The sequence below is a fragment of the Lolium perenne genome, chromosome 3 (assembly GCF_019359855.2).
Source record: "Lolium perenne isolate Kyuss_39 chromosome 3, Kyuss_2.0, whole genome shotgun sequence".
NCBI classification, from domain to species: domain Eukaryota; kingdom Viridiplantae; phylum Streptophyta; class Magnoliopsida; order Poales; family Poaceae; genus Lolium; species Lolium perenne.
The window spans coordinates 4,804,984-4,829,388 of NC_067246.2; positions in this window are offsets into that span (position 1 = coordinate 4,804,984).

Below are 24,405 nucleotides of genomic sequence, written 5' to 3' on the forward strand. Positions count from 1 at the left end.
GCAAACCAATAGCAAAAGTGTTCGGGAAAGTAGATACGTTTTGGACGTATCAACTCCCCCCAAGCTTAGCTTATTGCTTGTCCTCAAGCAATTCAGTTAACAACTGAGTGCGATAAAAGAACTTTCACGAACACATTTGTTCATATGATGTAAATATTCTCATGATATGGCAAGTACTTAAGCAATTCATAATAAGATACATGCAAATGAAATCATCTAATAGCTATGTCAATCATGGAAAAGGTACCAACAAATTAACAATAAGCATCATGAATCATGTCTATCAGCAGGATTGCAATGTTCATAAAAGGATATGATAAAGTGGTATCTCGCTTGCCCGTATTTGTACAGCAAAACATAAATGCTCGAGCACCTTCGAAGTTCATGGAAAGACTGGAAGTAGAGATTATCAAAGATAAAAGCATCAAAGTTATACCACAGTTAATCACATTTTGGGACAAGCATATTATACTAAGAATGACAGTTGTGCTCTCAAGAAGGTGCTCAAAGAAAGAATGGAGACTCAATGTAAAAGTAAAAGATTGACCCTTCGCAGAGGGAAGCAGGGATTAACATGTGCTAGAGCTTTTCATTTGTAAAACAGGAGTAAAATTATTTTGAGAGGTGTTTGTTGTTGTCAATGAATGATAGTGGGTACTCTAACTACCTCGTCAACTAGACTTTCAAGAGCGGCTCCCATGAAGGATGTTATCTCTACCAGCAAGGTAAATCATCCCTCTTCTCTTTTATTTACACACGTACTTTAGTTTTATTATGGATGACACTCCCCCAACCTTTGCTTACACAAGCCATGGCTAACCGAATCCTCGGGTGCCTTCCATCAATCACATACCATGGATGAGTGTCTATTTGCAATTTAAGTTGCTTACTGATAAATTGGGGCAAAACATGTGAAGAGAATTATTAATGAAAGTTAATTAATTGGGGCTGGGAACCCTGTTGCCAGCTCTTTTTGCAAAATTATTGGATAAGCGGATGTGCCACTAGTCCATTATGAAAGCCTGTCAAGAGTAAATGACAAGATTGAAAGATAAACACTACATACTTCCACATGAGCTATAAAACATTGACACAAATTGAGAAGTATTTTGAAGGTTTAAAGGTAGCACATGAGAATTTACTTGGAATGGTTTGAAATGCCATGCATAGGTATTTATGGTGGACACTCTGGAATAACTTGGTTTTCAGGGGTTTGGAAGCACGAGCAGCGTTCCCGCTAAGTACAAGTGAAGGCTAGCAATAGACTGGGAAGCGACAATCAAGAGAGCAGTATCTGTCATAATCATGCTTGCAACAAAATAAATTAACGGAGGCATAAAAGTGATACAAGAACTCTGAGGTAAAGTAAATCATCGAGGCTTAATTGACTTTTTGTTCAGTCATATATGCATGCGTGAGCATGTGCCAAGTTGATTCAAGTGAATTATTCAGAGGAGGATACCACAATGTCATATCTATCTATGAATAAAGCAATGCAAGCAAATATTTATGACATGCTACTCATATTAATAAATTGGAGCTAATCATGAGAGATCATGAACTACTAGACTTTCTTAAATGACATATACCTCACATGAACCAACTAAGCATGCTCACATGGATGAGTATATGTACAAAAATGAAAACAAATAGAGTTCATACCAACCTCTCACCACAGTCGGATTGTCATAGATCGTCATTATTGCCTTTTCACTTGTGTAGCTTGAATAATATGAAATGAAAGCCAAGATCCAACCACCGAAGACCACTGAACTCCATAATGAACTTTACAAAACCAAAGAAGAACAGCAAATATTTTTGGTGTTTTCGAATTGGAAACAAGAACAAAAGGAAACAAGCAAACAAAGTAAAATCTTTTTGGATTTTCTTATAGCAAACCAACGATAGCAAATAAAGCAAAATAAAAGCAAGAAACCAAAATAAACAAATGGTAAAGAGAAACAACAGAAATATTTTTGGTCTTTTTGTGTTTTAGGAAAGAAACAAAGCAAAAACAAGAAAATAAAAACTAAAAGAGTCACATAAACACAAAGCAGCAGAAATTCGTCAAGCTTGACAGCAGTACAGTAATCGATTTTTAAGAAATTCTTCCGCTGCTCAGATCGAAAAGTGTTCAACTAATGAAAGTTAGATAACAACCTGGGGAACATGCACAAAAATTGGCTCCGCAAAATAATGTTTTGGCTTTTTTTGAGAATTTTTTTGGTACCAGTCCAGAATCTGTTTTCAATCAGCACTTCCCAAATATCATCTCCCTCTTATTAGAAAACCACTTTAAGAAGCTAAATAAGTATGTACAAGTATCCAGCAACTATAATATGCAAAGAATGAGTGATGCCGGTATACCTCCCCCCAAGCTTAGGCTTTTGGCCTAAGTGGAGTTCAATCCCAGGTGCCCATGAAGTGGCACCTCCGTAGTACGACGAAGATGGATCCTGTTCTCGGTATGTGCTGGAAGAAGCACTAGGATACGTGATGGTGTAGTCATGGGAGGGCTCGGCGTCCTCGGAGTCATGCTGCTGGTGGAACCCATGTATCTTCAGCTGCTCATCCACCTCCTCCTTAGAGCGCGACCATGGTTTCCTGTGAATACTGAACAAATTTGGCTGCGGCAAAGGGATTTCCCTCTCTTCCCCGTCAGCAAACAACATTCTATAGACAATATTATCTAAACTAGAGTCGGTTGTAACAAATTGATGACTCTTCATAGTAGCAATATCAAGCCTTATAGGAGTTAATTTCACATCAGTAGGGTCAAGAGGAAGATCTAGATATGCTAACATGCGTGAGGCGACAATTCCTCCATAAATAGGCCCCTTGTTAGACAGACGGCGAGCAACAAGAGCACCAAGATGATAAGGTGTCTCTCCAGTAAGTGCAGCAACTAAGAAAGCAAGATGATAACTAGAAATATTGCTAGTGTTCTCCCTACCAAGAATGCTAGTAGCAAGATAATAAGCGAAATATTTAATGGCAGGGAGTTGAACGTTTCTTATCTTGCCGCGCTGAATGGTGCGACAATCATCACTGGTGACTCCTCGATAGAGCTCCAGCAAAGCCTTGGGATTGCTCTCGATCTTCTTTGCTGTACCTACAGGGGCAATATCCAATGCAGTACAAAAATCCTTCAATTTCATAGTGATAGGATTACCATAGATCCTGAATGCAACTGATGGTTGATAGTGCTTGTTGTTGAACTGAAAACTCTCAACAAAGATTTTAGTAAGCATGTAGTATTGATCCCTCTCGTCCTCCATGTAGGCGGTTAAGCCCACATTACCGACGAGGACCAAGAAATCATCCAGCAACCCTGCATTACTAAAAAAGTTATAACATGGAAAAGATGAAGCGTTAGGGACTCCATTGTCTTCTTCGGCTTCGAAGCTCGGTGCGATGACATCCTCATTATAGGACCGTCTAATCCGAGTGGATGACCTTGAGGGCCTCCCCGTGCTTGTCGTCTCTCTTTCAAACACTTCTCCAAAGTTATAGTTATCCATCTTCCTTTTCTGAAATTTTTCAACAAACATTATAAAATTTGATTTGGTGTCATATAATTGAGGGAAACTACTATAGGAACTTGCTACAGTACTAAACATGCATCAAAACTAATTCTTACAACTTAGAACAAGCATGCAAGCTCACTAAACATGTTACCTACAGCAGCAAAATATTCAAGATATACTCAACCAAACAAAATTCTACTTGGATAATCGGAGGAGTCACATACCGGAGAGCAAATGTGCCAAATTTCAGACAGAAATCTGGGCTGAGCAAAGAGATCGAGAAATCTTGAGCTCTTGAGCAGAAACGCGAGTGAGAGAAAGCTGGTGCGAGTTTTTTCGGGAGAGAGAATGAGATGGGAGAAAGAGATGAAGTGGTGGGGCAAGGAGGGCCCCACACAACAGGGTGGCGCGCCCCCCCTTGCTGGCCGCGCCGGCTGGTGGGGTGCCACCCTGGGGTGCCCCACTGGTCATCCCCAGGTGCTCCCAGGTGCCTCTTCGAAAAATAAGACCAACGGTATAATTTTTGTGAATTTTTGAAAACTTTGAAAAATGCACATTTCTGGGTGTCAACATTATTATTACAGGGCAGAAAAAGATTTTCAAAGCTCTAAACAACTAAAGCATTTTGCAAATCAAGTGGTGCTACATCAAGTAAAGCAAGTGGAGGGAGAAAGAAATGTTGTTTAGCTCTTCTATGCATATAAAATGTACTTGTTAACAAGGTTGATCAAGTCTTGCCACCAAATAAATTTTACATGACATAAGAAGAAATAAACCTCAAATCAATCATGTTACCTTATATTGTATTGATATGGATCCAATCACAAGAGTTTGATATTCTTCTTTAGGTTCATATATTGGACAATCAATATCTCCCACTTTGATAGATCTCAAATTAGAAATTGTATTAACTCCACATACTTTATCAATCCTCTTGGGAAAATAAACGGTATGCTCCTTGTCATCGACATTGAAAGTGACTTTTCCTTTATTGCAATCAATAACAGCCCCTGCGGTTTTAAGAAAAGGTCTCCCAAGAATAATAGACATATTATCATCTTCAGGCATTTCCAACACAACAAAATCAGTTAATATTAAGCAATTATTAGTAACTTGAACAGGAACATCCTCACATATACCAACAGGAATAGCAGTAGATTTATCAGCCATTTGCAAAGATATATCAGTTGGTATCAACTTATCTAAATAAAGTCTCTTATAAAGAGAAAAAAGCATAACACTAAGACCCGCTCCCAAATCACATAGAGCAGTTCTAACATAATTATTCTTAATAGAACAAGGAATAGTCGGTATACCTGGGTCGCCAAGCTTCTTTGGAACTTTGCCATTGAAAGAGTAGTTAGCAAGCATAGTGGAAATCTCCTCATTAGGTATTTTCCTTTTGTTAGAGACAATATCTTTCATATACTTTGAATAAGGAGGCAATTTAATAGCATCAGTCAAAGGTATTTGCAGGAATAAAGGTTTCATCCAATCACAGAATTTGTTATATTGTTCTTCTTCCTTTGATTTTAGTTTCTTAGTAGGAAAAGGTATTTGCTTTTGAACCCAAGGTTCCCTTTCATTACCATGTTTCTTAGCAATAAAATCTTCTTTAGTATACCTTTTATTTTTAGCATGCTTTTCAGGTTCTTCTTCAACCTCTTCTTTATCGGAAGCATCATTCTTATCGTTATCTTTATCATGTTCATTACCAGTTTCAGTTTCAGCATCAGAAATAGAAATACTATTAGGATCATTAACAGGCTTAGAGGATTCTACAACAGATTTATGTTTCTTTTTCTTTTTCTTAGATGGAGCACTAGTTTCAGTTCGTTGAGAATCTTGTTCAACTCTTTTGGGATGCCCTTCAGGATATAGAGGATCCTGGGTAGAAACACCGCCTCTAGTTGTTACTTCATAAGCGTGTTTTTCTTTAGAATTATTTTTTAACAAGTCATTTTGCACTTTAGTGAGTTGATCAATTTGAGTTTGAACCATATGAAAATGTTTAACAAGCATCTTAACATCATTGGAGGTTCTCTCCACAATACCATGCAATTCACTAATAGCTCGAGAATTTTCCATTAAATGATTCTCTACTCTCATATTAAAATTATTTTGCTTAATAATATAATTATCAAACTCATCTAAGCATTGAGCAGGAGGTTTTGAATACGGAATATCTTCCCTAGTAAAGCGTTCAAGAGAGTGTACCTCAATCATGGATGAAGGGGGAGTAATCTTACATAAATCTTCTATGGGAGGTAAATTCTTCACATCTTCGGATTTAATACCCCTCTCTTTAAGAGATTTTTTGGCTTCCCTCATATCTTCATCATTCAATTTAATCATACCCCTTTTCTTCAATATTGGTGTAGGGGTTGGTTCAGGTGTAGCCCAATCATCATGATTCCGGCCTATTCTAGCCAATAATTCTTCAGCGTCGTCTGGAGTTCTTTTCCTGAAAACACAATCAGCGCAACTATCCAGGTATGCCCTAGACTCAATGGTTAGTCCGCTATAAAATATATCAAGTAAATCATGCTTTTCCAAATCATGTCCAGGCCGAGCTATAATAAGAGAGCAAAATCTCGCCCAAGCCTCAGGCAATTTCTCTCCATCTTCTTGGTCAAAATTATAAATTCTCTGCAAAGCAATATGTTGAGCACTAGCAAGAAAGTATTTCTGAAAGAAAACATCAAGCAAATCACTTGGACTATCAATAGAATCAGGTGGCAAACTATTATACCAAGTTTTAGCATCATCCTTTAATGAGAAAGGGAAAATTTTAGCAACGGAATAAGTACGCTTCTTAACATCATCAGAAAACAAGCTACTCAGAGTAGACAGCTCAATCATGTGTTCAACAGCACTTTCTTTTTCAGTACCACAAAAAGGTGTTTTCTCAACAATAGATATATGAGAAAAATCAAGAGAAAAATCATAATCCTTATCCTTAATGTTTATAGGAGATGTGGCAAATTTACGATCAGGAGATAGTTTATATCTAACAGTATGTTGTGCAAGAAGCTTTTTAATTTTTCTTGCATCAGTAGTAGCATTGCATTTATCAATAAAATCATCATCAAGTTCCACATAATCTTCATCAGGATCATCACTAGAGTATTCAAAAGACTCAGGTGAATTAACAGGTGTAGCAGCATTTTCATTAGGAGTTTCAGTATTTTCAATTTGTCTAGACCTAGCAATTGTAGCATCTAGAAAAGATCCTAATGAACCATCATTATCAAGCACAGCACAAGCATCATCAAAATTATAAGAGGAATTTTCAGATCTAGCAGAAGTACCAGCATGTGAAGCTTATGGTGGTGAAACAAGTTTATCTATCACAGATGGTGAATCAAGAGCAACAAAGGTACTCAGAGTTGTACCTTTTCTTGTAGTGGATGGTAATATGGCGACTTTAGTATCGCGAGGTTTACCCATGATGGAGAATTTGCAGCGAACAATATCAATCCAAGTGAACTTGCAAATAAAGCTATGCTCCCCGGCAACGGCGCCAGAAAATAGTCTTGATGACCCACAAGTATAGGGGATCACAACAGTCTTCGAGGGAAGTAAAACCCAATTTATTGATTCGACACAAGGGGAGCCAAAGAATATTTGTAAGCCTTAACAGCGGAGTTGTCAATTCAGCTGCACCTGGAAACAGACTTGCTCGCAAGAGTTTATCAGTAGTAACAGTTTTATAGCAGTAGCAGTAGTGAAATAACAGCAGCAGAGTAACAAAGACAGCAGTAGTGATTATAGTAAACAGCAGGATTAAAATACTGTAGGCACAGGGATGGATGAACGGGCGTTGCATGGATGAGAGAAACTCATGTAACAATCAAGGTAGGGCATTTGCAGATAGTAATAAAGCGGTATCCAAGTACTAATCAATCAATAGGCATGTGTTCCATATTTAGTCGTACGTGCTCGCAATGAGAAACTTGCACAACATCTTTTGTCCTACCAGCCGGTGGCAGCCGGGCCTCTAGGGAATCTACTGGAAATTAAGGTACTCCTTTTAATAGAGCACCGGAGCAAAGCATTAACACTCCGTGAACACATGTGATCCTTATATCACCGCCTTCCCCTTCGGTTGCCCCAATTTTTGTCACTTTGGGGCCTCGGGTTCCGGACAGCAATATGTGTATACAACTTGCAGGTAAGATCATAAAACAATGAATATCATCATGAAACAATAACATGTTCAGATCTGAGATCATGGCACTCGGGCCCTAGTGACAAGCATTAAGCATAACAAGTTGCAACAATATCATAAAAGTACCAATTACGGATACTAGGCACTATGCCCTAACAATCTTATGCTATTACATGACCAATCTCATCCAATCCCTACCATCCCCTTCAACCTACAGCGGGGGAATTACTCACACATGGATGGGGGAAACATGGCTTGTCGATGGAGAGGCGTCGGTGGTGATGATGGCGATGATCTCCACCAATTCCCCGTCCCGGTGGAGTGCCAAAACGGAGTTTCTGGTCCCGAGACGGAATTTCGCGACGGTGGCGGCGTACTGGATGGTTTCTGGCGACTTCGACTTCTCCTCTCGCGATTTTGGATCGAAACCCTTAAATAGTCCAGAGGGGGGCGTCAGAGGCTGGCCGAGGCGGCCACACAGTAGGGCGGCGCGCCCCCCTCCAAGCCGCGTCGGCCTAGTGTGTGGGGGCCCTGGGCCTCCCCCAGGCCTGCCCTTCTGGCTCCATGAATCTTCTGGAAAAATAAGCCCTTCGACATAAATTCCGGGGATTTTCCCGAAAGTTGAATTTCTGCACAAAAACGAGACACCAGGGTAATTCTGCTGAAAACAGCGTTAGTCCGTGTTAGTTGTATCCAAAATACACAAATTAGAGGCAAAACAATAGCAAAAGTGTTCGGGAAAGTAGATACGTTTTGGACGTATCAGTGGGTCATTTATTTTCTTGCACTGTTTTTGAGTAGCGCGCCTCTCGTTGTGGCTCGGGGAGCGAGTCGCTTTGGCGAATCCAAAGGGGTTCTTGGTGCGGCGTTGTTCCTTGGCGAGTCGCGGGTCCGTTTTGCGGAGTGCCTGGTCGAAGTACTTAGCCTTTCAAGTCACTTGCCTAAGGTACAGGAGGGCGTTTTGGCGTGCTGTATGGCGGGCGACCCTGCTGGAGGATCCAGTCGCCGTTTTTGCTTGCCGGCGTAAGGGACATGAGGTTGGCCAGACCTGGTGTTGCGACCGGCTTTCCCTGTTGTTCCCTTGTTAGCCGAGCTAATTGGCTGATCTTGGATTGTCTCTGCCAGCAGCAGCAATCAAAGGTCTCCCAGTCTCGAGTCATGCGCTTTAGCGACTGAGCTCATGTTTATGAGATGGGAGATAAGGTAGTGTGGCGAGCGACGGCGAAACGATCGGCGAATGCGATTTTTGACGCGACGGGCTTTTTTATTTGATATTCAGGGGATCCTTTACATGCCTTTTTCTAGGTCTAGAACCGACGGAGGAGGTTGATGTTCCAGGGGCGCTCGACTTCCCTGGTGAGCGGCTCGCCTTTGTCATCCTTGCGAACGTCGGTGAGGTAGTAGGAGTCGTTGTTGAGCGCGCGGCTGACGGCGAATGGCCCCTCCCATGGGGGGAAAGCTTGTGCATGCCTTTCTTGTCCTGTATTAGCCGCAGGACTAGGTCGCCTTCCTGGAAGGAGCGGCCGCGGACGCGGCGGCTATGATAGCGGCGGAGGTCTTGCTGGTAGATGGCTGTCCTGGCGAGTGCGAGGTCGCGTGCCTTGTCGAGGAGATCGACGTCATCTTGTCGAGCGCGCTCGTTTTATTCTTCGACGTAGTTGGCGACTCGTGGCGAATCATAGGCGATGTCCGTGGGCATGATAGCCTCAGTGCCGTACACGAGGAAGAAGGGCGTGAAGCCAGTCGACCTGTTGGGTGTTGTGCGAATGCCCCAGAGGACAGAAGGGAGTTCTTCTGCGCAGCATCCGGGTGCGGGCTCCAGAGGTACTACTAACCGTGGTTTGATTCCGTGGAGAATGCTCTGGTTTGCTCTTTCTGCTTGCCCATTCAACTCGGGGTGTGCGACTGACGCGAGGTCGAGTCGGATGCCCTTGTCTTCGCAGAAGTCAGCCATTTCCCCCTTGGCGAAGTTGGTGTCGTTGTCCGTGATGATGCTGTGGGGGTAGCCGTAGCGGTAGATCAGCTCGCGCAGAAATTTGGTGGCTGTTTTACCGTCGCATTTCTTGATGGGTTTTGCCTCCACCCACTTGGTGAACTTGTCCACGGCGACCAGGAGATGAGTGTATCCGCCGGGGGCTGTCTTGAATTTTCCCACCATGTCCATGCCCCATACGGCGAATGGCCAGGTGAGGGGTATGGTCTTCAGTGCCGAGCCCGGCATGTGCGATTGACTTGCATACCTCTGGCATCCGGCGCATGCGCGGACGAGGTCGACTGCGTCTTCGAGGGCTGTTGGCCAGTAGAAGCCGTGCCGGAAGGCTTTGGCGACGATCGAGCGCGCTCCTGCGTGGATGTCGCGCAGGATTTTGCGTCCTTCATCGGCGGTCACGCACCGCTGGAACACTCCAGAAACGATGCGTTTGTAGAGTTCGTTGTTGATGACGGTGAAGGACTTGCAACGGCGTACGAGTGCGCGTGCTTCCGTTTCGTCCATCGGCAGGGCTTGGCGCTCGAGGTAGCCTAGGTACGGTGCCGTCCAGTCATCGGTGTCGGAGGCAAGAGCGACTAGAGCGGAGTCGGGTGCGGGTGGTTCGGCGATGTCGATCTCTCGTGGCGCGCGCACCGACGAGTGGCTGAGGATGTCGAGGAAGACGCCGGGCGGTGGCGGGAATCGCTTTGAGCCAAGCCTCGCCAGCGCGTCCGCCTCTTCGTTCTTGCGTCTGTCGACCCACTCGACGACGTGACCGGCGAAGCTGGCGCCGGCCTGGTCGACCGCTCGCTTGTAGGCGATCATGTTGGCGTCGATGGCGTCGCAGGTGCCGGATGTCTGGCTGGCGACGAGGTCGGAGTCGCCGAGACGACGCAGTCATGTTGCGCCCATCTCCTTTGCGACGCGCATGCCGTGGAGTAGCGCCTCGTACTCGGCCATGTTGTTGGTGTAGGGTGATACGTCCAAAACGTATCTACTTTCCCGAACACTTTTGCTATTGTTTTGCCTCTAATTTGTGTATTTTGGATACAACTAACACGGACTAACGCTGTTTTCAGCAGAACTGCTCTGGTGTCTCGTTTTTGTGCAGAAATCCAACTTTCGGGAAAATCCTCGGAATTTATGCAGAAGGCCCTATTTTCCCAGAATAATGACGGAGCCAGAAGGACAATTGAAGTGGAGGCCCGAGGGCCCCACACCATAGGCGGCGCGGCCGTGGGGGCCCGCGCGGCCCTGTGGTGTGGTCCCCTCGGCCGGCCTCCGACGCCCTCCTTCGGACTATTTATCGGCCTCGACCTAAAAACGCCAGGGGAGAAGTCGAAGTCGCCAAAAACCCTCCAGAACGCCGCCACATCGCGAAACTCCGTCGCGGGAGCCAGAAGTCTCCGTTCTGGCACTCCGCCGGGACGGGGAATTGGAGGAGAACATCGCCGCCATCACCGCCAACGCCTCTACATCAACCAGCCATGTTTCCCCCATCCATGTGTGAGTAATTCCCCCGCTGTAGGCCGAAGGGGATGGTAGGGATTGGATGAGATTGGTCATGTAATAGCATAAGATTGTTAGGGCATAGTGCCTAGTGTCCGTAGTTGGTACTTTGATGATATTGTTGCAACTTGTTATGCTTAATGCTTGTCACTAGGGCCCGAGTGCCATGATCTCAGATCTGAACATGTTATTGTTTCATCAAGATAATCATTGTTTATGGTCTTACCTATAAGTTGTATACACATGTTGCTGTCCGGAACCGATGGCCCCGAAGTGACAGAAATCGGGACAACCGGAGGGAATGGTAGCGATGTGAGGATCACATGTGTTCACGGAGTGTTAATGCTTTGCTCCGGTACTCTATTAAAAGGAGTACCTTAATATCCAGTAGTTTCCCTTGAGGCCCGGCTGCCACCGGCTGGTAGGACAAAAGATGTTGTGCAAGTTTCTCATTGCGAGCACGCACGACTATATATGGAACACATGCCTATTGATTGCTTTGTACTTGGACACCGTTTTATTATTATCTGCAAATGCCCTGCTATGATTGTTACATGAGTTTCTCTCATCCATGCAACGCCCGTCATCCGTCCCCGTGCCTACAGTATTTTAATCCTGCTGTTTACTGATACGTCTCCAACGTATCTATAATTTCCGATGTTCCATGCTTGTTTTATGACAATACCAACATGTTTTGTTCACACTTTATATCATTTTCATGCATTTTCTGGAACTAACCTGTTAACAAGATGCCACAGTGCCAGTTCCTGTGTTCTGCTGTTTTTGGTTCCAGAAAGGCTGTTCGGGCAATATTCTCGGAATTGGACGAAATCAACGCCAAACCTCCTATTTTTCCCGGAAGCGTCCAGAACACCGAAGAAGAGTCGGAGAGGGGCCAGGGGGCCACCACACCACATGGCGGCGCGGGCCAGGCCTAGGCCGCGCCGGCCTAGGGTGTGGCGCCCCCAGGTGCCCCCCTGCGCCGCCTCTTCGCCTATAAAAGCCCTTTCGACCTAAAAACGCAGTACCAATTGACGAAAACCACAGAAACCTTCCAGAGCCGCCGCCATCGCGAGGCCAAGATCTGGGGGACAGGAGTCTCTGTTCCGGCACCCTGCCGGAGCGGGGAAGTGCCCCCGGAAGGCTTCTCCATCGACACCGCTGCCATCTCCACCGCCATCTTCATCACCGCTGCTACTCCCATGAGGAGGGAGTAGTTCTCCATCGAGGCTCGGGGCTGTACCGGTAGCTATGTGGTTAATCTCTCTCCATGTACTTCAATACAATGATCTCATGAGCTGCTTTACATGATTGAGATTCATATGAGTTTTGTATCACAATTCATCTATGTGCTACTCTAGTGATGTTATTAAAGTAGTTCTATTCCTCCTGCACGTGTGTAAAGGTGACTAGTGTGTGCACCGTGTGGTTCTTGTCGTAGGCTATGATCATGATCTCTTGTAGATTGTGGAGTTAATTATCATTATGATGGTATTGATGTGATCTATCTGGTTATATTGATCTATCTTACACTATAAGGTTACTTAAACATGAGCATTATTGTGGAGCTTGTTAACTCCGGCATTGAGGGTTCGTGTAATCCTACGCAATGTGTTCATCATCCAACAAAAGTGTAGAGTATGCATTTATCTATTCTGTTATGTGATCAATGTTGAGAGTGTCCACTAGTGAAAGTGTAATCCCTAGGCCTTGTTCCTAAATACTGCTGCGTTACTACTCGCTTGTTTACTGTTTTTTGCGTTAAGCATTACTGCTGCAATACTACCACCATCAACTACATGCCGACAAGCTATTTTTACGCACCGTTGCTACTGCTCATATATATTCATACCACCTGTATTTCACTATCTCTTCGCCGAACTAGTGCACCTATTAGGTGTGTTGGGGACACAAGAGACTTCTTGCTTTGTGGTTGCAGGGTTGCATAAGAGGGATATCTTTGACCTCTTCCTCCCTGAGTTCGATAAACCTTGGGTGATCCACTTAAGGGAAAACTTGCTGCTGTTCTACAAACCTCTGCTCTTGGAGGCCCAACACTGTCTACAGGAAAAGGAGGGGGAAGTAGACATCAAGCTATTTTCTGGCGCCGTTGCCGGGGAGGAAAGGTAAAAGGCACTCATACTCCGGTTCCAGGTAAAGTACTTTTCTGGCGCCATTGTGTTTGTGCTCGAAGCTATTTCCTTTAGATCCTGCAATTGCATCTTTTTGTTTCTTGTTTACACTAGTTAGGCATAATGGAAAACATCTGTGAGCTCTTTGTACTATTTCCTGAGTCAAGACATGAATGGTTTAATGCGAAAATTAAAAAACCCATGGAACATGTTAGCATGAATACTTTGAACACCATTGTTGCTAATGATATGGAAAATTCTAAGCTTGGGGAAGCTGGTTTTGATGAGCATGATCTTTTTAGTCACCCAAGCATTGAGGAGAAAATTTACTTTGATGATACTTTGCCTCCAATTTATGATGATTATAATGATATTGGTCTTTTAGTACCGCCTGTTATGGAGGATAAATTTAATTATGATTATACTATGCCTCCTACATTTGATGAGAATAATAATGATAGCTACTTTGTTGAATTTGCTCCCACTATTACTAATAAAATTGATTATGCCTATGTGGAGAGTAATAATTTTATGCATGAGACTCATAATAAGAATGCTTTATGTGATAGTTATATTGTTGAGTTTGCTCATGTTGCTACTGAAAGTTATTATGAGAGAGGAAAATATGGTTGTAGAAATTTTCATGTTACTAAAACACCTCTCTATGTGCTGAAATTTTTGAAGCTATACTTGTTTTATCTTCCTATGCTTGTTACTTTGCTCTTCATGAACTTGTTTACTTACAAGATTCCTATGCATAGGAAGCATGTTAGACTTAAATTTGTTTTAAATTTGCCTCTTGAAGCTCTCTTTTGCTTCAAATACTATTTCCCGCGAATGGATTATTAAAACTGCTGAGCCCATCTTAATGGCTATAAAGAAAGAACTTCTTGGGAGATAACCCATGTGTTATTTTGCTACAGTAATTTGTTTTTATTTTGTGTCTTGGAAGTTGTTTACTACTGTAGCAACCTCTCCTTATCTTAGTTTTGTGTTTTGTTGTGCCAAGTAAAGCCGTTGATAGAAAAGTAAGTACTAGATTTGGATTACTGCGCAGTTCCAGATTTCTTTGCTGTCACGAATCTGGGTCCACCTCCCTGTAGGTAGCTCAGAAAATTAAGCCAATTTACGTGCATGATCCTCAGATATGTACGCAACTTTCATTCAATTTGAGCATTTTCATTTGAGCAAGTCTGGTACCATTTTAAAATTCGTCAATACGAACTGTTCTGTTTTGACAGATTCTGCCTTTTATTTCGCATTGCCTCTTTTGCTATGTTGGATGAATTTCTTTGATCCACTAATGTCCAGTAGCATTATGCAATGTCCAGAAGTGTTAAGAATGATTGTGTCACCTCTGAATATGTTAATTTTTATTGTGCACTAACCCTCTAATGAGTTGTTTCGAGTTTGGTGTGGAGGAAGTTTTCAAGGGTCAAGAGAGGAGGATGATATACTATGATCAAGAAGAGTAAAAGCTCTAAGCTTGGGGATGCCCAGGTGGTTCACCCCTGCATATATCAAGAAGAATCAAGCGTCTAAGCTTGGGGATGCCCAAGGCATCCCCTTCTTCATCGACAAATTATCAGGTTCCTTCTCTTGAAACTATATTTTTATTCGGTCACATCTTATGTGCTTTACTTGGAGCGTCTGTGTGCTTTTGTTTTTGTTTTTGTTTGAATAAATTGGATTAGATCATGCTTGTGTGGGAGAGAGACACGCTCCGCTGTTGCATATGAACACATGTGTTCTTAGCTCATAATATTCATGGCGAAGTTTCCTCTTCGTTAAATTGTTATATGGTTGGAATTGGAAAATGCTACATGTAGTAATTGCTATAATGTCTTGGGTAATGTGATACTTGGCAATTGTTGTGCTCATGTTTAAGCTCTTGCATCATATACCTTACACTTATTAGTGAAGAAATACATAGAGCTTGTTAAAATTTGGTTTGCATGAGTGGTTTCTCTAGAGTCTAGATATTTTCTAGTAAGATGTTTGAACAACAAGGAAGACGATGTATAGTTTTATAATACTTGTAATATGTCTTTTATGTGAGTTTTGCTGTACTAGTTCGTGCTTGTGTTTGCTTCAAACAACCTTGCTAGCCTAAACCTTGTATCGAGAGGGAATACTTCTCATGCATCCAAATCCTGAGCCAAACAACACTATGCCATTTGTGTCCACCATACCTACCTACTACATGGTATTTTCTGCCATTCCAAAGTAAATTGCTTGAGTGCTACCTTTAAAATTCCATCATTCACCTTTGCAATATATAGCTCATGGGACAAATAGCTTAAAAACTATTGTGGTATTGAATATGTAATTATGCACTTTATCTCTTATTAAGTTGCTTCTTGTGCGATAACCATGTTCACTGGGGACGCCATCAACTATTCATTGTTGAATTTCATGTGAGTTGCTATGCATGTCCGTCTTGTCTGAAGTAAGAGAGATCTACCACCTTATGGTTAAGCATGCATATGTTAGAGAAGAACATTGGGCCGCTAGCTAAAGCCATGATCCATGGTGGAAGTTTCAGTTTTGGACAACAATCCTCAAATCTCAAATGAGAAAATTATTAATTGTTGTTACATGCTTATGCATAAAAGAGGAGTCCATTATCTGTTGTCTATGTTGTCCCGGTATGGATGTCTAAGTTGAAGAATAATCAATAGCGAGAAATCGAATGCGAGCTTTCTCCTTAGACCTTTGTACAGGCGGCATAGAGGTACCCCTTTGTGACACTTGGTAAAAACAGTGCATTGTGATGATCCGGTAGTCCAAGCTAATTAGGACAAGGTGCGGGCACTATTAGTATACTATGCATGAGGCTTGCAACTTGTAAGATATAATTTACATGATACATATGCTTTATTACTACCGTTGACAAAATTGTTTCATGTTTTCAAAATAAAAGCTCTAGCACAAATATAGCAATCGATGCTTTCCTCTTTGAAGGACCATTCTTCTACTTTTCAATGTTGAGTCAGTTCACCTATTTCTCTCCACCTCAAGAAGCAAACACTTGTGTGAACTGTGCATTGATTCTTATATACTTGCTTATTGCATTTGTTATATTGCTTTGCATTGACAACTATCCATGAGATATACATGTTACAAGTTGAAAGCAACCGCTGAAACTTAATCTTCCATTATGTTGCTTCAATGTCTCTACTATGAATTTATTGCTTTATGAGTAACTCTTATGCAAGACTTATTGATGCTTGTCTTGAAAGTACTATTCATGAAAAGTCTTTGCTATATGATTCACTTGTTTACTCATTGCATTTACATTGTTTCGAATCGCTGCATTCATCTCATATGCTTTACAATGGTATGATTAAGATTATGTTGGTAGCATGTCACCTCAGAAATTATCTTTTATCGTTTACCTACTCGAGGACGAGTAGGAACTAAGCTTGGGGATGCTGATACGTCTCCAACGTATCTATAATTTCCGATGTTCCATGCTTGTTTTATGACAATACCAACATGTTTTGTTCACACTTTATATCATTTTCATGCATTTTCCGGAACTAACCTATTAACAAGATGCCACAGTGCCAGTTCCTGTTTTCTGCTGTTTTTGGTTCCAGAAAGGCTGTTCGGGCAATATTCTCGGAATTGGACGAAATCAACGCCAAACCTCCTATTTTTCCCGGAAGCGTCCAGAAGACCGAAGAAGAGTCGGAGAGGGGCCAGGGGGCCACCACACCACATGGCGGCGCGGGCCAGGCCTAGGCCGCGCCGGCCTAGGGTGTGGCGCCCTGTGTGCCCCCTGCGCCGCCTCTTCGCCTATAAAAGCCCTTTCGACCTAAAAACGCAGTACCAATTGACGAAAACCACAGAAACCTTCCAGAGCCGCCGCCATCGCGAGGCCAAGATCTGGGGGACAGGAGTCTCTGTTCCGGCACCCTGCCGGAGCGGGGAAGTGCCCCCGGAAGGCTTCTCCATCGACACCGCTGCCATCTCCACCGCCATCTTCATCACCGCTGCTACTCCCATGAGGAGGGAGTAGTTCTCCATCGAGGCTCGGGGCTGTACCGGTAGCTATGTGGTTAATCTCTCTCCATGTACTTCAATACAATGATCTCATGAGCTGCTTTACATGATTGAGATTCATATGAGTTTTGTATCACAATTCATCTATGTGCTACTCTAGTGATGTTATTAAAGTAGTTCTATTCCTCCTGCACGTGTGTAAAGGTGACTAGTGTGTGCACCGTGTGGTTCTTGTCGTAGGCTATGATCATGATCTCTTGTAGATTGTGGAGTTAATTATCATTATGATGGTATTGATGTGATCTATCTGGTTATATTGATCTATCTTACACTATAAGGTTACTTAAACATGAGCATTATTGTGGAGCTTGTTAACTCCGGCATTGAGGGTTCGTGTAATCCTACGCAATGTGTTCATCATCCAACAAAAGTGTAGAGTATGCATTTATCTATTCTGTTATGTGATCAATGTTGAGAGTGTCCACTAGTGAAAGTGTAATCCCTAGGCCTTGTTCCTAAATACTGCTGCGTTACTACTGCTTGTTTATCGTTTTATCACAGTTACTACTGCTGCAATACTACCACCATCAACTACACGCCAGCAAGCTATTTTCTGGCACCGTTGCTACTGCTCATATATATTCATACCACCTGTATTTCACTATCTCTTCGCCGAACTACTGCACCTATTAGGTGTGTTGGGGACACAAGAGACTTCTTGCTTTGTGGTTGCAGGGTTGCATAAGAGGGATATCTTTGACCTCTTCCTCCCTGAGTTCGATAAACCTTGGGTGATCCACTTAAGGGAAAACTTGCTGCTGTTCTACAAACCTCTGCTCTTGGAGGCCCAACACTGTCTACAGGAAAAGGAGGGGGAAGTAGACATCATTTACTAAAATCACTACTGCTGTCTCTGTTACTCTGCTGCTATTATTTCACTACTGCTACTGCTATAAACCTGTTACTACTGATAAACCCTTGCGAGCAAGTCTGTTTCCAGGTGCAACTGAATTTACAACTCCGTTGTTAAGGCTTCCAAGTGTTCTTTGTCTCCCCTTGTGTCGAATCAATAAATTGGGTTTTACTTCCCTCGAAGACTGTTGCGATCCCCTATACTTGTGGGTCATCAAGACTATTTTCTGGCGCCGTTGCCGGGGAGCATAGCTTTATTTGGAAGTTCACTTGGATTAATATTGTTCGCTGCAAATTCTCCATCATGGGTAAACCTCGCGATACTAAGATCGCCATATTACCATCCACTACAAGAAAAGGTACAATTCTGAATACCTCTGCTGCTCTTGATTCACCATCTGTGATTGATAAACTTGTTTCACCGCCACATGCTTCGCATGCGGGTACATCTGCTGAATCTGAACACTCTCATAATATTGATAATGTTTCTGCTGTGCTTGATGATAGTGGTTCATTGGGATCTTTTCTAGATGCTACAATTGCTAGGTCTAGACAAATTGAAAATACTGAAACTCCTAATGCTACTACACCTGTTAGTTCACCTGAACTTGGTTATTTTAGTGATGATCTTGAGGAAGATTATGTGGAGCTTAATGATGATTTTATTGAAAAATGCAATGCTACTACTGATGCAAGAAAAATTAAAAAGTTGCTTGCAGAACATGCTGTTAGATATAAACTGTCTCCTGATCCTAAGTTTGCCACATCTCCTATAAACATTAGGGATAAAGATTATGATTTTTCTCTTGATCTATCTCATATAGCTATTGTTGAGAAAACACCCTTTTGTGGTACTGAAAAAGAAAGTGCTGTTGAACACATGACTGAGCTATCTACTCTAAGTAGCTTGTTTTCTGATGATGTTAAGATGCGTACTTACTTTGTTGCTAAAATATTTCCATTCTCATTAAAGGATGACGCTAAAACTTGGTATAATAATTTGCCACCTAATTCTATTAAAAGTCCGAAAGAATTGCTTGATGTTTTCTTCCGCAAATACTTTCTGCTAGTGCTCAACATATTGCTTTGCGAGAGAATTTATAATTTTAATCGGGGAGATGAAGAGAAATTGCACGAGGCTTGGTCGAGATTCTGCTCTCTTATTAGAGCTCGACACGAGCATGATTTGGAAAAGCATGATTTACTTGATATATTTTATAGTGGACTAACCATTGAGTCTAGGGCATACCTGGATAGTTGTGCTGGTTGTGTTTTCAGAAAAGAACTCTGGGCAGCTGAAGAATTATTGGCTAAAATAAGCCGGAATCATGATGATTGGACTACGCCTGAACCGACTCCAACTCCAATATTGAAGAAGCGGGGTTTAATTAAATTGAATGATGAAGATATGAGGGAAGCCAAGAAGTCTCTCAAGGAGAAAGGTATTAAATCTGAAGATGTGAAGAATCTACCTCCTATTGAAGATATATGTGAGATAATTCCCCCTTCATCCATGATTGAGGTAAACTCCCTTCAACGCTTTACTAGGGAAGATATTCCGTATTCGAAACCTCCTGCACAATGCTTAGATGAGTTTGATAATTATATTGTTAAGCAAGAAAATTTTAATATGAGAGTAGAGAATCATTTAATGGAAAATTCTCAAGCTATTAGTGAATTGCATGGTATTGTGGAGAGAACCTCCAATGATGTTAAGATGCTTGTTAAACATTTTCAAATGATTCAAACTCAAATTGATCAACTCACTAAAGTGCAAAATGACTTGTTAGGGAATAATTCTAAAGAGAAACATGCTTATGAAGTAACAACTAGAGGTGGTGTCTCTACCCAGGATCCTCTATATCCTGAAGGGCATCCCAAAAGAGTTGAACAAGATTCTCAACGCATTGAACCTAGTGCTCATTCTAGGAAGAAAAAGAAGAAGAAATATAAAAATGTTGTAGAATCCTCTGAACCTGTTAATGATCCTAATAGTATTTCTATTTCTGATGCTGAAACTGAAAGTGATAATGATAATGATAATGATAAGAATGATACTCCTGATAAAGAAGAGGTTGAAGAAGAACCTGAAAAGCATGCTAAAAATAAAAAGTACACTAAAGAAGATTTTATTGCTGAGAAACATGGTAATGAAAGAGAACCTTGGGTGCAAAAGCAAATGCCTTTTCCTGCTAAGAAATTAAAATCAAAGGAAGAAGAACACTATAATAAATTTTGCGATTGGATGAAACCTTTATTCTTGCAAATCCCTTTGACTGATGCTATTAAATTGCCACCTTATTCAAAGTATATGAAAGATATTGTTACTAACAAAAGGAAAATCCCCAATGAGGAAATTTCCACTATGCTTGCTAATTACTCTTTCAATGGCAAAATTCCAAAGAAGTTGGGCGACCCAGGTATACCTACTATTCCTTGTTCTATTAAGAATAATTATGTTAAAACTGCTCTATGTGACTTGGGAGCCGGTGTTAGTGTTATGCCTTTTTCTCTTTATAAGAGACTTTACTTAGATAAGTTGATACCTACTGATATATCTTTGCAAATGGCTGATAAATCTACTGCTATTCCTGTTGGTATATGTGAGAATGTTCCTGTTCAAGTTACTACTAACTGCTTGATATTAACTGATTTTGTTGTGTTGGAAATGCCGGAAGATGATAATATGTCTATTATTCTTGGGAGACCTTTTCTTAACACCGCAGGGGCTGTTATTGATTGCAATAAAGGAAAGGTTACTTTCAATGTTGATGATAGGGAGCATACCGTTTATTTCCCCAAGAAGATTGATAAAGTATGTGGAGTCAATACTATTTCTAATGTGAGAACTATCAAAGTGGGAACTATTGATTGTCCTATATATGAGCCTAAGGAAGAATATCAAACTCTCGTGATTGGATCCATATCAATACAATTCAAGGTAACATGATTGATTTGAGGTTTATTTCTTCTTATGCTATGTAAAATTTATTTGGTGGCAAGACTTGATCAACCTTGTTAACAAATACTTTTTGTATGCATAGAGAGGGTAAACAACATCTCTTTCTTCCTCCACTTGCTCTAGTTGCTGTAGCACTTTTAATTTGCAAAGTTCTTTAGTTATTTGAAGATTTCAAAAATTTTCCTGGCCAGTAATAATAAACTAAATACCCAGAAAAGTGCGTTTTTCAAAGTTTTCAAAAATTCACAAAAATTATACCGTTGGTCCTATTTTTCGACGAGGCACCTGGGAGCACCAGAGGATGACCTGTGGGGCACCAGAGGGGGCCAGACCACAGGCCGGCGCGGCCAAGGAGGTGGCCGCGCCACCATGTGGTGTGGGTCCCCCTCTGCCCCACTTTGTCATCTCTTTCGCCCAGAACAGTCTCTCTCCCGAAAAAACTCGTACCAAGTTCCTCTCTCTCGCGTTTTTGCTTCAGAACTCCAGATTTTTCGATCTCTTTGCTCAGCCCAGATTTCAGTCTGAAATTTGGCACATTTGCTCTTCGGTATGTGACTCCTCCACCCATCCAAGTAGAATTTCGTTTGGTTGAGTATATCTTGAATATTTTCCTGCTGTAGGTAACATGTTTAGTGAGCTTGCATGCTTGTTCTAAGTGGTAGAAACTAGTTTTGATGCATGATTAGTACTCTAGCAAGTTCCTCACATCAACATGGTGGATATGCGGAGCCTCCACGCTTTTCTTCTGCACAGGAGCTTTACTATGACTACTCCATGGACTACCCACCGGCGAGGAACAACGACCCTCGTTGGGGTTGAACTCCACTTAGGCCAAAAGCCTAAGCTTGGGGGGAGGTATACCGGCATCACTCATTCTTTGCATATTAAGGTTTCTGGATACTCGCACATACTTGTTTTGTTCGTTTGAGTGGTTTTCTAATGAGAGGAAGATGATATTTGGGGAAATGCTGCCTGAAAACAGATTCTGGAACGTTACTGTAAAAATCGTCAAAAATAGCCAGAGCGTCATTTTGAGCTGCAAATTTTTGTATAGGTTCCCCAGGTTGTTATCTAACTTTCATTAGTTGAACACTTTTCGATCTGAGCAACGTAAGATTTTTGTTAAAATCGATTTCTGTACTGCTGTCAGGTTTTGGCAGATTTCTGCCATTTCGCTTTTCTGTGTTTCTTTTAGTTTGCTATTTCTTGATTTCGCTTTGTTTCTTTCCCAAAACACAAAAAGACCAAAAATATTTCTGTTATTTCTCTTCACCATTTGTTTGCTTTAGTTTCTTGCATTTGTTTCACTTTATTTGCTATTGCTAGTTTGCTATAAGAAAACCCAAAAAGATTTTGCTTTGTTTGTTTGTTTCCTCTTGTTCTTATTTGCAATTTGAAAACACCAAAAATATTTGCTGTTCTTCTCTGGTTTGTAAAGTTCTTTATGAGTTCAATGGTCTTCGGTGGCTGGAGCGTGGTTTTCATTTCATATTATCCAAGATGCACAAGTGAAAAGGCAATAATGACGATCTACGACAATCTGATTGTGGTGAGAGGCTGGTATGAACTCTATTTGTTTTCATTTTTGTACATATACTCATCCATGTGAGCATGCTTAGTTGGTTCATGTGAGGTATATGTTATTTGGGAAAGTCTAGTAGTTCATGACCTCTCATGTTTAGCTCCAATTTATTAATATGAGTAGCATGTCATGTATGTTTGTTTGCATTGTTTTATTCATAAGTACGTATGGCATTGTGGTATCCTCCTCTGAATAATTCATTTATATCAACTTGGCACATGCTCACGCATGCATATGACTGAACAAAAAGTCAATTAAGCCTCGATGATTTATATTGCTTCAGAGTTCTTGTATCACTTTTATGCCTCCGTTAATTTATTTTGCCGCAAGCATGATTATGACGATTCTTGCTCTCTTGATTTGTCGCTCCCTAGTCTATTGCTAGCCTTCACTTGTACTGAGCGGGAACGCTGCTCGTACTTCCAAACACATGAAAACCAAGTTATTCCAGAGTGTCCACCATAAATACCTATGCATGGCATTTCAAACCATTCCAAGTAAATTCTCATGCGCTACCTTTAAACCCTTCAAAATGCTTCTCAATTTGTGTTTATGTTTCATAGCTCATGAGGAAGTATGTGGTGTTTAACTTTCAACCTTGTCATTTACTTTTGACGGACTCTCATATGGACTAGTGGCACATCCGCTTATCCAATAATTTTGCAAAAAGAGCTGGCAATGGGATTCCCAGTCCCGAATTAATTAACATAAATAGACACTCCTCCATGGTTTGTGATTGTTGGACGGCACCCGAAGGACTCGGTTAGCCATGGCTTGTGTAAGCAAAGGTTGGGGGGAGTGTCATCATCATAATAAAACTAAATAAAAAGGCACTCCTTCATGGTATGAGATTGTCGGCAGGCACCCGAGGATTCGGTTAGCCATGGTTTGTGAAAGAAAGGTTGGAAGGAGTGCCAAATAAATATGCAATAATTCATGGGAGCCGCTCTTGAAAGTCCGGTTGGCGAGGTAGTTAGTGTACCCATTACCATTCGTTGACAACAACATACACCTCTCAAAATAATTTTACTCCTGTCTTTATAAAAATGAAAAGCTCTAGCGCATGTTAATCCCTGCTTCCCTCTGCGAAGGGTCAATCTTTTACTTTTATGTTGTGTCTCCATTATTTCTTTGAGCACTATCTTGAGAGCACAACTGTCATTCTTAGTATAATATGCTTGTCTCAAAATATGATTGAATGTGGTATAACTTTGATGCATTTATCTTTTGACAATCACTACTTCTAGTCTTTCTATGAACTCCAAAGGTGCCCGGGCATTTATGTTTTGCCAACCAAATACAGGCAAGCGAGATACCACTTTATCATGCTCTCTTATGAACATTACAATTCTGCTTATATACATGATTCATGATGCTTCTTATTAATTGTTGGTACCTCTCCATGATTGACATAGCTGTTAGATGATCTTATTTGCATATATCTCATTATGAACTGCTTGAGTATTAGCCATAGCATGAGAATATATACATCATATGAGCAAATGTGTTCGTGAAAGTTCTTTTATCGCTCAGTTGTTAACTGAATTGCTTGAGGACAAGCAATAAGCTAAGCTTGGGGGGAGTTGATACGTCCAAAACGTATCTACTTTCCCGAACACTTTTGCTATTGTTT